Genomic DNA, 12,840 nt, shown 5'->3' with positions numbered 1-12,840 from the left:
GGTACCTTTAAGTGGTAGAACCTAATGGGAGGTCTTTAGGTCTTGGAAGATGTACCCTCAGTGGGGATTTTTGGACACTATTACATTTTCCTCTTTCTCTTTTGTTTCCTGACCATGAAGTAAGCAGTTTTGTTCTGCCATGTGCTCCTGCCGTAATGTGCTGCTTTGCCATGAGCCCAAAATAATGGGACCAAGTAATCATCGCTGCAACCTCTAAAACTGTGAGCCAACAATAAACTTTTTGTGTTATAAGTTGCTTATCTTAGGTACTTTGTTACAATGAGTGGAAGCTGATTGACACATCAGCTAATAAATAGTTTTGGATTGGTGCTGACCACTTGGTCTTTGTGACTGCTCAACTTTTTTTTGTAACTCAAAAACAACTATTGACAGTAAGAAAATGAATAAGGCTAGCTGTGTTCCCAATAACCTTTGTGGACACTGAGACTTGAATTTCATATAATTTTATGTGCTATGAAATACTTTAAAATTATTTTGCAGTAATTAAAAAATGTAAAATCCATTCTTAATTCACAGGCTATCCAAAAATAGGCAGTGATTGTAGGTTGTGAAGAACCAGACCAAGAGAATTTTCTTGACCATTTTTACTAAATGTTGCTTGTGGATAAACACAAAATGGATTTCTTAGGAAAATTCAAATGTCTCAAATCATTGTAGAAAACCTAGTGGATTGATATTTTCAATAGAAATTTGATGAACTAGGCATACTTGTGTAGTAACTGTTGATTTTGAACTTGACCCAAGGTAAATCAGAGAAGTGGGTGAAAGAGGAGAGCAGTTGTTAGGGTAATGATAGATTATGAGGTTGGAGCTTTTCTGTGGTCATGAAACAGGGGTCTTCTCTCCCAGGTGCGTGGTGGAGGTGTGTACTGGTTTGTTCTCTTAGAAGGACTTCTAGAAAAAGTTGGGTAGAGTAGATAGGTGATGTCTCCTTTTATGCAAGGGGAAGCTGCATAGACAAATTTTGAGTCTTTTCTAAGGCTCAACTTTTTTAGCAGTAGCATCACACCTGGAAATTTACTCTCCCAGTCCTGGTCCTTATTATACTGTTGCTAGGTATCACACACATAATGACATTAGTTATAGTACCTAGCACTCACAAACGCCACGGTTTATGAAGATTCTTTTCATCTGCTATTATATTTAACCCTCAGAAAACGCTATGAGGTAAGAGGGACAAGTTTTACCATCTGCCTTTTATAGAGGAGGCCACTGACAATCTGATATATTTTAAGGTACCCTGGGTTATGTGCTGCTTAAGTGCTGGAGGCAAGTCTTGGAACTAGGTTTTCTAACTCTTTTTATTATGCTATGCTGCCTTATTATACTACATGGCAGTTGATGTCATTACTGCCCAAACATTAAAAAATAAATTGAAAAAGAAATAACATCCTGCCATGGTTCCAACCCTTGGCAGTGATTTTTAAGTGGAGGTTTGTGTTATGAGAATTTTTGCTTTCAAAATGCTGCATGCGCTTCCCATAAAAGGTTGAATGAAATGATTTTATTTTTTGGTAAGTGGCCCATGTAAGTTTATTATTTATTTATTTTGGTCCTTTTTTTGCTCCAGTTTCTTTGGCTAAATGAAGCACTGCTGTATTTTTATTGCAGATACCATCATTAAAAGAGATTGAAAAGACGCTTGTTAGTTTTAATATTGCATGGATGGAAATAGATCTGGCACTTTTAGGAACAGTTACAATTCCTAATAGTGTATTTTAAGAAGTAGTCTGGTTTAGTTCTTGTTTTAAAGAAGAGAAACTTTCTTAGATTTGCTATAATTTGATAATCATCTTTGGCTAGGGAGGGTGAGTCTCTGGTAGTTTAGCTCTGGCTTTATTGCCTCATTGCTCACTCTTTTCCTGCCCGGGAAAGGAGTTACACTCATGGGCAGCATGAAGACCTTTCATTTGTTGGTAAATAATCCAGGCAAAGCTGCTTCCAAGTGCATGTTTTTTCCCTTTCTCTATAAACCATATGCTTCTTTAACTATTGGACATGTGCCCTGTTCAATAAACTATGTGCAGCTTTAACTGTTGGAGCTATTGTTAAGGTAAACACAAGCCAATACTCAGACTGCTTCTTGCATCCACAGTCTCCCAGAAGACAGTGCTAAATATTCCTTTTCGAAATAGCTATTCAGATCCTGAAAACACTATGAAAGATAACAGGTTGTGGTAGGGAAGGATGTGGGGGAGGGGTGAGGAGAAATGCAAGGCCAAGAAAATAATTCTGCTTGAGCACAAGAGGTGTCATTTGCACTGCAAGATGCTAAATCTGTCCAAGCCCCAACTTGGCAATAAGAATTACAACCAAAATAGAAATTCTGAGATGATTTGGAACCATATTGCATGACTCTGGCTTGAAGTTTACAATTACATTAGGACTTTGATTAAAGTTTGAAGTGCTCTTTTCTGATAGTGTATAGGAAGATGTTCAATGGTTTCAACAATAAAGACAACCTTAATGTGTATTTGTAGAGAAATGCCAAGCAAATCATTGTTCTAATTATACAGATACAAAGGCTGATTGATAATTGTCTAAGAAAACACAGCTAGAAAGAGGCAGAGCTTAGCTTAGAGTCTAGATCTCCTTACACTCCACTAGGCTACTTGTGTTTAAGATTCTTTCAGGAGACATTGCAGGGGCTGCAGGAGTGAACTGTAATTTGCAATACAGGAGAAAGTCATGCCTAGCTGGTCACTTACCCGAGAGATGTCTTGGTGTTTTTTCTGTTGCTATAACAGGATTCTTGAGACTGGGTAATTTATCAAAAAATAAAGATTTATTTCACTTAGGGTTCTGGAGACAGGGAAGTCCAAGCACATGGCTTAGTCTCTGGTGAGGGCTCTCTTGCTGTGTTATAACAGGGTGGAGGCTTCATGTGGTGAGACAGAGCAAACTATGCTGAGAGCTTACTTTTTACAACTAAGGTACTCTCACAATAACCCATTAATTCATAAATGGATTAATCCTTTCATCTCTGGCAAAGTACTCATGACCCAATCACTTCCCAAAGGTCCTACCTCTCAACATTGCTATTTTGGGAGACAAGATCCCAATGTATGAACTATTGGGAGATGTAGTGAAATCATAACACGTGACTTTAAGCAGGTTGCTTAGCCCTTGGTAGGCCTCAGAATTTCTACCTGAGTAGAGGGTGATGGTACCGCATATCTTCCAGGCCTGGAAGGATTGAGTGGAGTTAATGCATATGCTGCTAGCCTAGCACTTAGGAGGTGATGGGTAAATGCGAGTGACTTTGAGGGTAGTGTTTCTGATGCACTTTACCTTTTAGACTTTCAGGGTGAGCTGATAAAAACTGAGTTAATAAATCTGCTGGGAGGAACACTGCTACATTTTTGCTATTTGTTCAGAAGGCATTTGTGTATAAATATGCAATAATTAAAATATTCATATAATTTTAAGTAAGCTCATTTATTGATACCTCCATAAATCCTCATACCAATGGCAAGTATTAGCAATTTTTGTGAAACTAGCCTACTGGACTTAAACTGTATAAATCCTAAAGATTTATAGGCAGAATAAATAATTTAAACAAGGAGGGGAGGAGGTGGCCCAAACAACGTATACACATGTGAGTAAATGTAAAAACAATAAAAAAAAGTTCTCCAGTAAAAACTGATAGTAATTGCCCTTCCATGTAAGTATGCAACTGTGAATGGGTGGGTGTCCAACAAATGTTTTAATATAGGGAAAATTTTTAATATAGAGAATTAAAAAATATATATTATTTATTACTACCTTTTTTTTTTTTTTTTTTTTTTACAGTGGTACTGTAGTTTGAACTCAGGGTTTTGTTCTTCCTAGGCAGGCACTCTACCACTTGAGCCATGCCCCAAGCCCTTTTTTTTTCTGGTTATTTTTGAGTTAGGGGCTCGCTTTTTACCCAGGATGATCTGAACAGTCATCCGTATATGCTCCCTGCATACATGCAACGACAGGCAGGTGCCACTATGCCCTGCTATTGGTTGGCATGGAAGGTCTCATGAACTTTTTCCCAGCCTGGTCTTGAACCATAATCCTCCAGATCTCTGTCACCTCCTGAATAGCTGTGATTATAGGTGTGAGCCTCTGGCACCCAGCAGTATCAAATATTTTTAAAAGAATCATTCTCCTTACCAAAACACAATTTCTATGTTCCATTTTTTTTCTGGAAATCTGTTTTCCTTTACTAAATATAGTTTTATACAGTCCTACTATAAACTCAAGAAGATTCTGTGGCCTTTGGCAATTGTCTGATTATGTGGGAATGGGCAGAAGAGGAAGAGGAAGCAAGAAAACAAGCTGCCAGAGTGTTCAGCAGTAGTCTGGATCAGATTACCTACAAGTGCATTTCTTCCAAATGTCCTGGGAGTATTTTATTTATTCGTTCCACTTACACACCCATCCTCAGGACCACCTTCTAACAATATCCTAAAGCAGTACACTTCCATGCCTTTAATACAATGTCTTTAGACAGTCCATTCACACACAGTCTTTGAATGGGTCCGTTCTGTTATAAATATTATCCTTTTAATGTAGTGGTTTTCAAACCTTGTTTGATCCTTCTTTAGGATTTGGATGAACTGCCCACCGAGATGCTACTGGAGGCTGATGTGATTTATTGTCTCATCCCTAAGTAAAATTGGTACACGTCAGATTCTGTTGGGTAATATTTTATTTTTCAAAGGTTCTGTTTATTAAATATTCTTGGATATTAAAAAATAAATTAACAGGGCTTTAGTATTCAAACTTATTGGGTCACTTTTCAATTTGTGTGTACTTGGACTTCTGCAGAGTCATAGTAAAGGCCACACTTAAGGCAGAATTAAAAATAAAAGTCAAGCAGATCAGAAATATAGAAACAAAGAAATAATCCATAGAAATATTTTCATGTTATTGTAGTACATTTACTTAAATTTTTTTAAAACAAATTTTATGTAGAAATAATTACATATTTTTCTTTCTCTTATCTTTCTTTACTCTAAAAATTTGGGTCCTTTAAAAATTTAAGGGCATAGTAGCCTGGTGGGTAAGTGAGTGGAACTTGGATTCTAATCCAAGCTCTGCCACTTTCTAGCTGTGTTCTTTGGGACAATTATGCCTCTGCTTTTGTATCTATATGATTAGGATCAGAATCATACTGTCACCATTGCATTGTCTTGGAAAATGCTTACAATAGTACCTGACACTATGGAAAGTTCTATATAATAAGTGCTTGTCTTACTTTCCTGTGTTCATTAAGATTCATGAAAACACTTTTAATGTCATAATATTCTATTTATCATAAGATAATGGTCATTTTAACTTCTTCTCCTTATTATAAATAACACTGTGGTGAACATCTGTATACATAAATCGTTGTTTTTTGTTATTTTTTCCTTAACATGTATCATACTACTTTGTATCTGCTACCCCTTTTGTACAGCCTGGCAACTAAGAATGGTCCTTGCCTTTTTAAAATGTGACATTTGATGGTTATATGACACTCAGAGTTCATTGTCCATGAAGTTTTGCTGGAACATGTCCATGCTCATTTCCATACTGGCTATGGCTGCTTTTACCTCACGCCAGTGGAGCTGAGTGGTTGTAAGGTTTTCAGACTTATGCTTTTGGGCATTGTTCAAAATTTGAGTCAAATTTGCTTTATAGTTTTTGGTGCTGAGCAGGGAAGCCTGATAGCCAAATATTTAGTTGTAGACTTCAGACTCCAACTGCCTCTGCTCCCAGTTCTGCCCCTGAGTCAGCTGCGTGACCTGAGTAAGTGACTTACCTTTCTGTGCTGTCATTTTTTTATCTGGTTAATGAGTTTAATGACAGTGTCTTACTGTAATGGTACAGCAAAGACTAAGGTGAAGAGACAGGTGAGGCAAACCTACCTCCTCTTAGGTAAATGTTGCCTGTGGACAGTTGTGGATTTTAGTAGGCAAGCTTTAAAAAAAAGATTGGTAGGTAGAATGAGTGGACTGAAATTAGTATTTTAGAAAGGTAGGTGAATTTGACCCATGTTTTTTGTCGGTACTGGAGCTTGAGCTTGCTAGGCAAGTGCTCTACCTCTTCTCAGTCAAGCCCCCAGCCCTTTTTTGCTTTAGTAGTTAGCATAGGGTCTTGTGTTTGTTTTTGCCCAGGGCTGACCTTGGACCATCACCCTCCTACTTATGTCAGACATGCACCACCACACTGGGCTGAATTTGTCCTATTTGTTTTCTTAACTGCTTTTGTTGCTATTTACTTAAAATAAAAATATATTCCCCTTAGCTTTGGGACATTAAGTTCTCCTCGATGTTTCTTTAACTATGGAACAAAGCTAGAGGAAGGTCTGGCTTCTGTTCCGCTTCCCAGACTCATTGCAGGGGGAAGGGGCTAGTACTGCCTCTGCTGTGTTGGCCCTGCCCACTAGGCCTGGGCTCAGCCTGAGGAGAGCAGAGTTTCTGGGGTGGCAGAGCATCCATCATGTCTTGGATGCGACCCAGAAGATGTGTCAAGATTAGACTTTTCTCTCATAGACATTACCTGAGCCATTACCTTAGCGTTTTCTCAAAAGTTTCAGACTTTTGTTTCTAACAAACTAGTTGCTGGCTGCCTAGGTAAAACTGTGAAGAACTAGAATGTGGTATTTTCATTTAAGTTTTTCAAATGCACATTTCATATCTGAGGTCACAGTGGGCCATAGCTAGAGGGACTTTCTGTTGTAGAAACCTGAGTCGGGCAGCACCTGGCCTTTGTCCAGAGGCTGAGTCCACTGCTCACTGTCCCTCAGGGGGTCATGGTGACCTCTAGCTCATTTGAGTACAATAATGGTATTATCTTCATGTTTAAATGTACTCTCCAGGAGGGTCTGATTTCTGCATTGGAGTCAGCGTGCTCTGTAAAAAATGATTAAAATATAATACCACCATATGCTCAGGCTTTCTCATTACATGATCTAAAGACAAAAACATGCAACATAAACACACCAGATGAAACCAGTTAAGCATGTGCTCATTTCTGCAATTTAAGGAAAGTGGTATAAAGGTTCAGAAATAGGACTTTGCCGATGGGGGTAGGGGTGTGAATCTGGGAACCCCATTTGGAAGTGCTGCACAAAGCGCTGCTACATGCAGAAGTGGAGTCTGTCCTCCTTAAAGAAAAACCAGGCTTTCAGTCTGCCCAAGGGCCAAGCTTGATATCACAGTGATAGCATCTTCCCACCAGGATGCATCCTGGGCTACAGCAACCTGGACACCCAGCCTTGTGAGCAGGAGTTTCCTTCTTTCTGTTCAACTGTTGGCTGAGGATGGCATTTTGGGATCTTAGCACTCTGGTCCTGTAGGTACAAAGTAAGAAAGACTCTGCAATTCTCTGCTTATAAAAGACTAAAACTGAGTTCTCCAAGAAATCTATCATGCCTGTTCCTTAAAGATGGGTATAAATGTGCTCTTAAGCAGGAAGAAGAATTTTTGGCCCTCCTAGGAATTTATTGTACTGCTTTCGATGTCACTGATTAACTCACAATGTGTAAGGAGCAACTAGCAACTAATAGCGGGCTAATAGAAGAAAATTTATGATGGTTTAGAGTTCTTAATTCAAGGAAAGATCTTTGGAAGCTCGTGGAAAATAACGAAGTTCTCCTTCTCTTTTGTAAAGGGAAGCCAAGGGGCCCTCAAGGGCACTGTTTTGTTTGTATTTTTCTTTTCCAGGTGCTTAGTGGGCTTGATTAGTACTGTCTACCAGAATCTTTGAAAGTTGGTTAGTACCTTTGGATTGCACTTGGACTTAACTGCACGCTCAGGATAATTAGCTGGTCACAGTGATCTTGTCATCAACATTCAGGAACACCAGCCAAAGACAAAATTGAGATTGGAGAGAGTTCAGAGTTATGGAGATAATGAGTGGAAACCCTAGAGGCTACAGGGCATGTGGATAAGACCTCAGACAAGCTGATACCTCTGCTTATCATTGTCATTATCTTTTCCAAAAGGCAGGGCTCTGCACGCCATCAAAGTGCTTTGCAGCAGAAGAGGGACCAGCCTTTTCTAGGTCTGCATTTTAGTTTATGTAAATTCTCATCTTGCTCTCTAACTGCTCTCTCCTATCCCATGGACCTCTTTTGAAGTTGTGTTGAGCTCTGTAAGCTAAGCAGTTGGGGAGTGAGGTAAGAGTTTAGCCTTGTGTTGAACATGACCTGCTTCTCTTTGTAGCAGAGAGTTCCAGTGAAGGGCTTGTGCAGTGTTGGTCAGTCCAGACTATGCTTTACTTGTTGTGAGAAAGGACATTAGAAATGTTCAAACAGCAAAGATACTCCTATGTCCCCAATGATCAGTAGGCGTTTTCTACTTTTTCTTCTTTCACCCTTATACCTCCTGGTTGAGGACAGAAGAAAGAGGGAGCTACTCTCTCACTTTGGAGGGAGGGTTGTCACTTAAATTTCTCCAAAGCTTCAAATCCCGTCACAGTCCCTCTCCAGTCGCAGGCCTGGCAGTGCAGTTTAAAGGTTGCAAACAAAGCCCACAGCTCCCTCTTGATCCATCTGGGCCCCTCCCTCTGTCATCTGTCATTGTCAATGGGAGATGTGTGTGTAGTCACAGGGCAATGTCTGACCCTAAGGGTACTGGTAGTGTTCTTAGAGAAGGCATTGTTTGCTCAGGCTCTTTGGAAGCCCAGCTCTAGGCATTCCAGGGAGCAGCCCCTGGCTCAAGCAAAACTGCAGTCTAAGTGGAAAGAGGGAATATTTTGCTGTCAGAAACTCAAGGAACTTTATTCTTCCTGCACAGCATAAATCTGCCCCACTTATGCATACACTTAGCCTCCCATATTTTATATTTCTGATCTCTCTGGTCAAAATCATAGGGAGGATTCTGAAAAGGGGAGGTGAAGACTTGGGTTCCATTGGTTTTTATTCAAAGAACATCAAAATGTAAATAACCAAAGAAATAAAAATAGGTAAGATGAAACCGATGCCTAATAGGAAAAAAATGAAATAATACCCTTTCCAAACACAGAGAGGCACTTGCCAGGAGGAAAGGGATGCTCTGTGTCTTGTACAGGACCTGAGGGCTGGGTCCCAGCTCCTGGAAGCACTTTGATTAACACCAGTAACACAGCGAGCCATGGGGTGGATGGGAAGAAGAGGATGTACTCATGGGGATGTGCCATGCTGGCCTATTTTCTCACCACTGTTTTGTCATGTGGGCCCTACTCAGTGTTTCCCATGGATTTGTGCTGAGGAAATCTTAGTAGGAGAGTATCTGAGTTCTGTGAATTTCTGTGCATGGAAATACACTTTTTTCTTTTTTCCTTTTACTGGGGGTACTGATTGTGTGGTTGGGGCACACATCCAAGTTCCATTCCAAAACCTCACCTGGGAATAGTCCTTTTGTTAATGAGGCTGCATGACTTCAGTAAGGAGTGGATGGGATTCTTTTTGCATCACCTACTCACCTGGACACAGGTGTCTGGGTCCAGGAAACTGGGCCTCAGCCACCATAACTGGTGACCATGAGGACCAAATGAAATGACATCAGTGATGGCAGTAAAGGATCACTCATTTTCTTAAAAGAAGGGAGAGGTAAGGGTCACCACTACCTACTTCCTGAGTCTCTGCTCTGTGTTTGAGTTCATTCAAAGATGACTTTATTTTATCATTCATTATAGAAATTCTGAGATTTCACGAAATTGGACTTTCAACATGGATAGATTATTTTCTTCTTAAAATCCCATTCGGTTGGAAATCTGAGGATCCAGTCTTTTTCCTTCCTCCCCCCTTAACATTTTGCTGCCTGCGCCCCACCCCCACCCGCCCTTCTTTTTGGCTCACTGCAACCTGAGTGCCACTTTTCTGGGAAAGCCTGATATTCTGACTTCAGTTTTGTAATTTAATGATGGAGAGTTTCCTTAGTAAACCAAATTTAGAGTCCTAGAATGCTTATCTTATATCCAGACCTTGAACATAAAAGGCATTTTATACCCGCAATTGTTCATTTAATGAGCAATTGCAGAGTGCAGGCCGGTTAAGGGATTGAGCTATATGCACTATTATTGCAAGAAGTATTCCGAAATACCAGAAATAGGACGTAAGCTCTGATCAGGGAGACGGCGAGCACAATTACCTTCTTTTCAAATCCTTCTGTGACACTGCGGGAGGAAAAAGGACTTTGAAACTTGAAAGGAAAGAGCTTGCTTTCAACCTCAAAAGCTAGGAGGAAAGGGCTCTGAAATTTGCTCAGAATTCCCAATTCACCATTAGCCTGTTTCTTCCTTTAGCCTCAAGGCATTCTCCGCTTTTTGAAAAGATGTTAAGAAATTCAGTCACAATAGAGAGCCTAGTTTTGAACATGTTTCACTCGGTCCATTGAGGTCTGGGCTCCAGCCTTTGTGTGGGGTGAATTGAGCTGAGCAGCTAGCTGGTTGCAGAGAGGTGAATGAGGAGTCGCTGTGCAGTCGCAAATTCTGGCAAAGAAGAAAGCTCACCCCTTCCTTTATTTTACAATATGCATTCCTGTACAATCCTGATATGTGGAGCCCAATCTGTCCCTAAGTCAATACGGAGTACTTGGTTTATAGCAACTCTTGTTAAGTTTGTCTTGTAATTGAAGCTGCTGTTGACCTTGCTCAGGGACCATTTGTAAAACCGTTTATTTAGCATAAACTGAAATAATAAACCCTCCTTCTCTGGGACCGATTGTGATAGGGTGACATTAGTTTGATTTAATGATTAGCCGCCTGACCCTTCTGCTGGAGAGAGCTGCTTGAATAGGGAGAGTTCACTCCGAAGCACTTGGGAAGAATACTAATGAGCTTGTTAAATTTAGCATGGCTCCAACCACTTTTAATTCCTCTAATGGGAGAGGGAGAGAGATTGGCTGGGAGACACACAGAATGTTCCTAGAGGGTCGGCTGCAGCTAGAGACAGCTCACCAAGAGAAGTTTGCAGAAAGTAGCTAGCCAGAGCCTGGGGACTGAGTTGTAAGTATCTTCTGTTTTCTTACCTTTCCTCATGGCTTCTAGGTTGTGGGACAAGAGAAAAGGTGATGGTATTAAAAGAGGATTGCAGGAGACAGTTTAACTTAGATTTTAAGGGAGAAAAGGGTGAACATGTGTACTGTGAGCTCCTAAGCAGTCAAATGCATTAACAGGACACAGGTGACAGGTGTCCCAATTAGTGATACTTGCAAAAGTTTTGTTTTTACATTAAGAGAACTGTCTGAAACTTTTCTCTCCTGTCCTAGGTGAGAAAGAACATGTCTCCTTGGTTATAGGAGTTTGTAAGCAAGTTTGCAAGAGCATGTGTTCGAATCCCGCTTCATGCAACAGCGTTACTTTCTGGAGACCTTTATTATGTTTATCCTAAGCACTGTTTACACTGAAGCTGCTTTGGATTTTCCCAGGTTTCTGGCACCAAGAGTGTTCAACTCCACACCCTGTTGCTTTTGGATAAGTTTGGAAAACCAGGGGACAGTGTCTAAGACATGATGCTTTGGACAACTCTGTGTCTGGGGGTAGGAATTCATTCATGTCCACTTGAGCATGTATATACAGAAAGGAGGAACAGAGTGGGAGTCTGATGACTGTATTTAAAGTGTTTTTTTCCTGAAAGTTTTTGGAGGATTGCATGTTTCAATTTGACCCTCCAAGCTTGCAGCTGTTAAACATAGAGACGCTCAAACAGTTGCCTTGTGTTTGGCTGTTACAGTCTATTGGCAGTGCTCTTGGAGCAGTGGGCTGTTTGCTTACATTTTTGCAGCCGACTTCTGCTTGTTGCCATGGTGGACAGTATGTTTCTGTCAATAATTTGGCCTGGCGTAGCCTGTCTGCACTGACTCTCAAACTTTATTGAACAGCTCGGCTCAACTGAACAAGATTAGACAGCTTTCGTCTTTTGGCCTGCTGAAGTGGTTGCTAAATTTATAAGAGCAGGCAGGAATATTGCTTGGGAAGTTACTCTTTCACTGTACACAGAGTGCTTTCAAGCCTCGTAGCTGTTTGTATTCGGGAACGTGTGTACACATTCACTTGAATGTGCAGCAGGAGCCCCTCAGTGCACAAGGTAAACTTCATGAAATATTTGTCTGCTGAAATTTTTTTTGTGGGGGGGGGCATTGGGTAAAAATTTTGTAGTACCAACTACTATAAAAGTAAATCACCTAATGAAGTTTCTACGATGAAAAACATTCTTGCTTGCATTTCACCTCACTAAGGAAGTAATTTTTTGTTTTGTATTAAGTGTTTGAACTTTGGTGACTTGTATAACTTTAACACTCAAACATGCCGAGATAACTCTCACTAAGAAAATCACTTAGCTAACAGGCACCCCCATTTCCACACCCTCCCTCACCTCCCCACTACTTCTTCCAGGAGATTGGGGGGTTGGGGAGGGGGAGACTTTGGTCAGACTGTACCAGTTATTCAATTATTGGTGAAGTTGTATGCAAATGCTCATTATAGGAAGAAATCATTTTGAAGAAACTGCATTTATTATTATAAGGATGTTGTTTTAAGGGAAGAAAAGTGAATTTCTTCTAGGAAGATTAAGTCAAGGAAATCCTGTTTTGAACCTGGAACAGATTAGCAGGGCTTGGTTCTTCATCTTTCCCAGAGAATGCTAATTACCTGTCACAGCTCCTCTTGGGGAGGGAGTGGTTCCTGGCCTCCACATAAAGGTCCCATTCTACAGAATTTTCACCTCATTGTTCCAAGTTCACCTCAGGTGGAAATTTGAAATGAAGGTTTTATGCAGAGCACAAATTAGTGGAAAATATGACTTGGGCCATTTGTACCTTGTAGGAATTTTTATATAACTGACTTAAGTTTTAGTGTTTTTGACACCTTTTGCTTTTA

General features: G+C 40.3%; 1 protein-coding gene across 14 annotated transcripts in view; it reads left to right on the top strand.

Annotated features, from left to right (window-relative positions):
- Window positions 1-12,840, top strand: part of Gli3 (GLI family zinc finger 3) — a 261,013-nt gene that overhangs the window by 70,690 nt on the left and 177,483 nt on the right. The window contains exon 2 of one of the 14 annotated variants that reach the window (XM_074065373.1): window positions 4,599-4,693. The exons of 12 other annotated variants lie outside the window; for them this stretch is intronic. The gene's annotated coding sequence lies outside the window, so the exon portion shown is untranslated. Of the gene's footprint in view, window positions 1-4,598; window positions 4,694-11,808; window positions 12,050-12,840 lie in introns of those variants that run through there. One more of the 14 variants, XM_074065374.1, reaches the window with a different exon arrangement.

Source organism: Castor canadensis, chromosome 2 (genome assembly GCF_047511655.1).
Source record: "Castor canadensis chromosome 2, mCasCan1.hap1v2, whole genome shotgun sequence".
NCBI classification, from domain to species: Eukaryota; Metazoa; Chordata; class Mammalia; order Rodentia; family Castoridae; genus Castor; species Castor canadensis.
The sequence above is the reverse complement of the archived record's forward strand: the minus strand, read 5'-3'. Positions and strand labels throughout refer to the sequence as shown.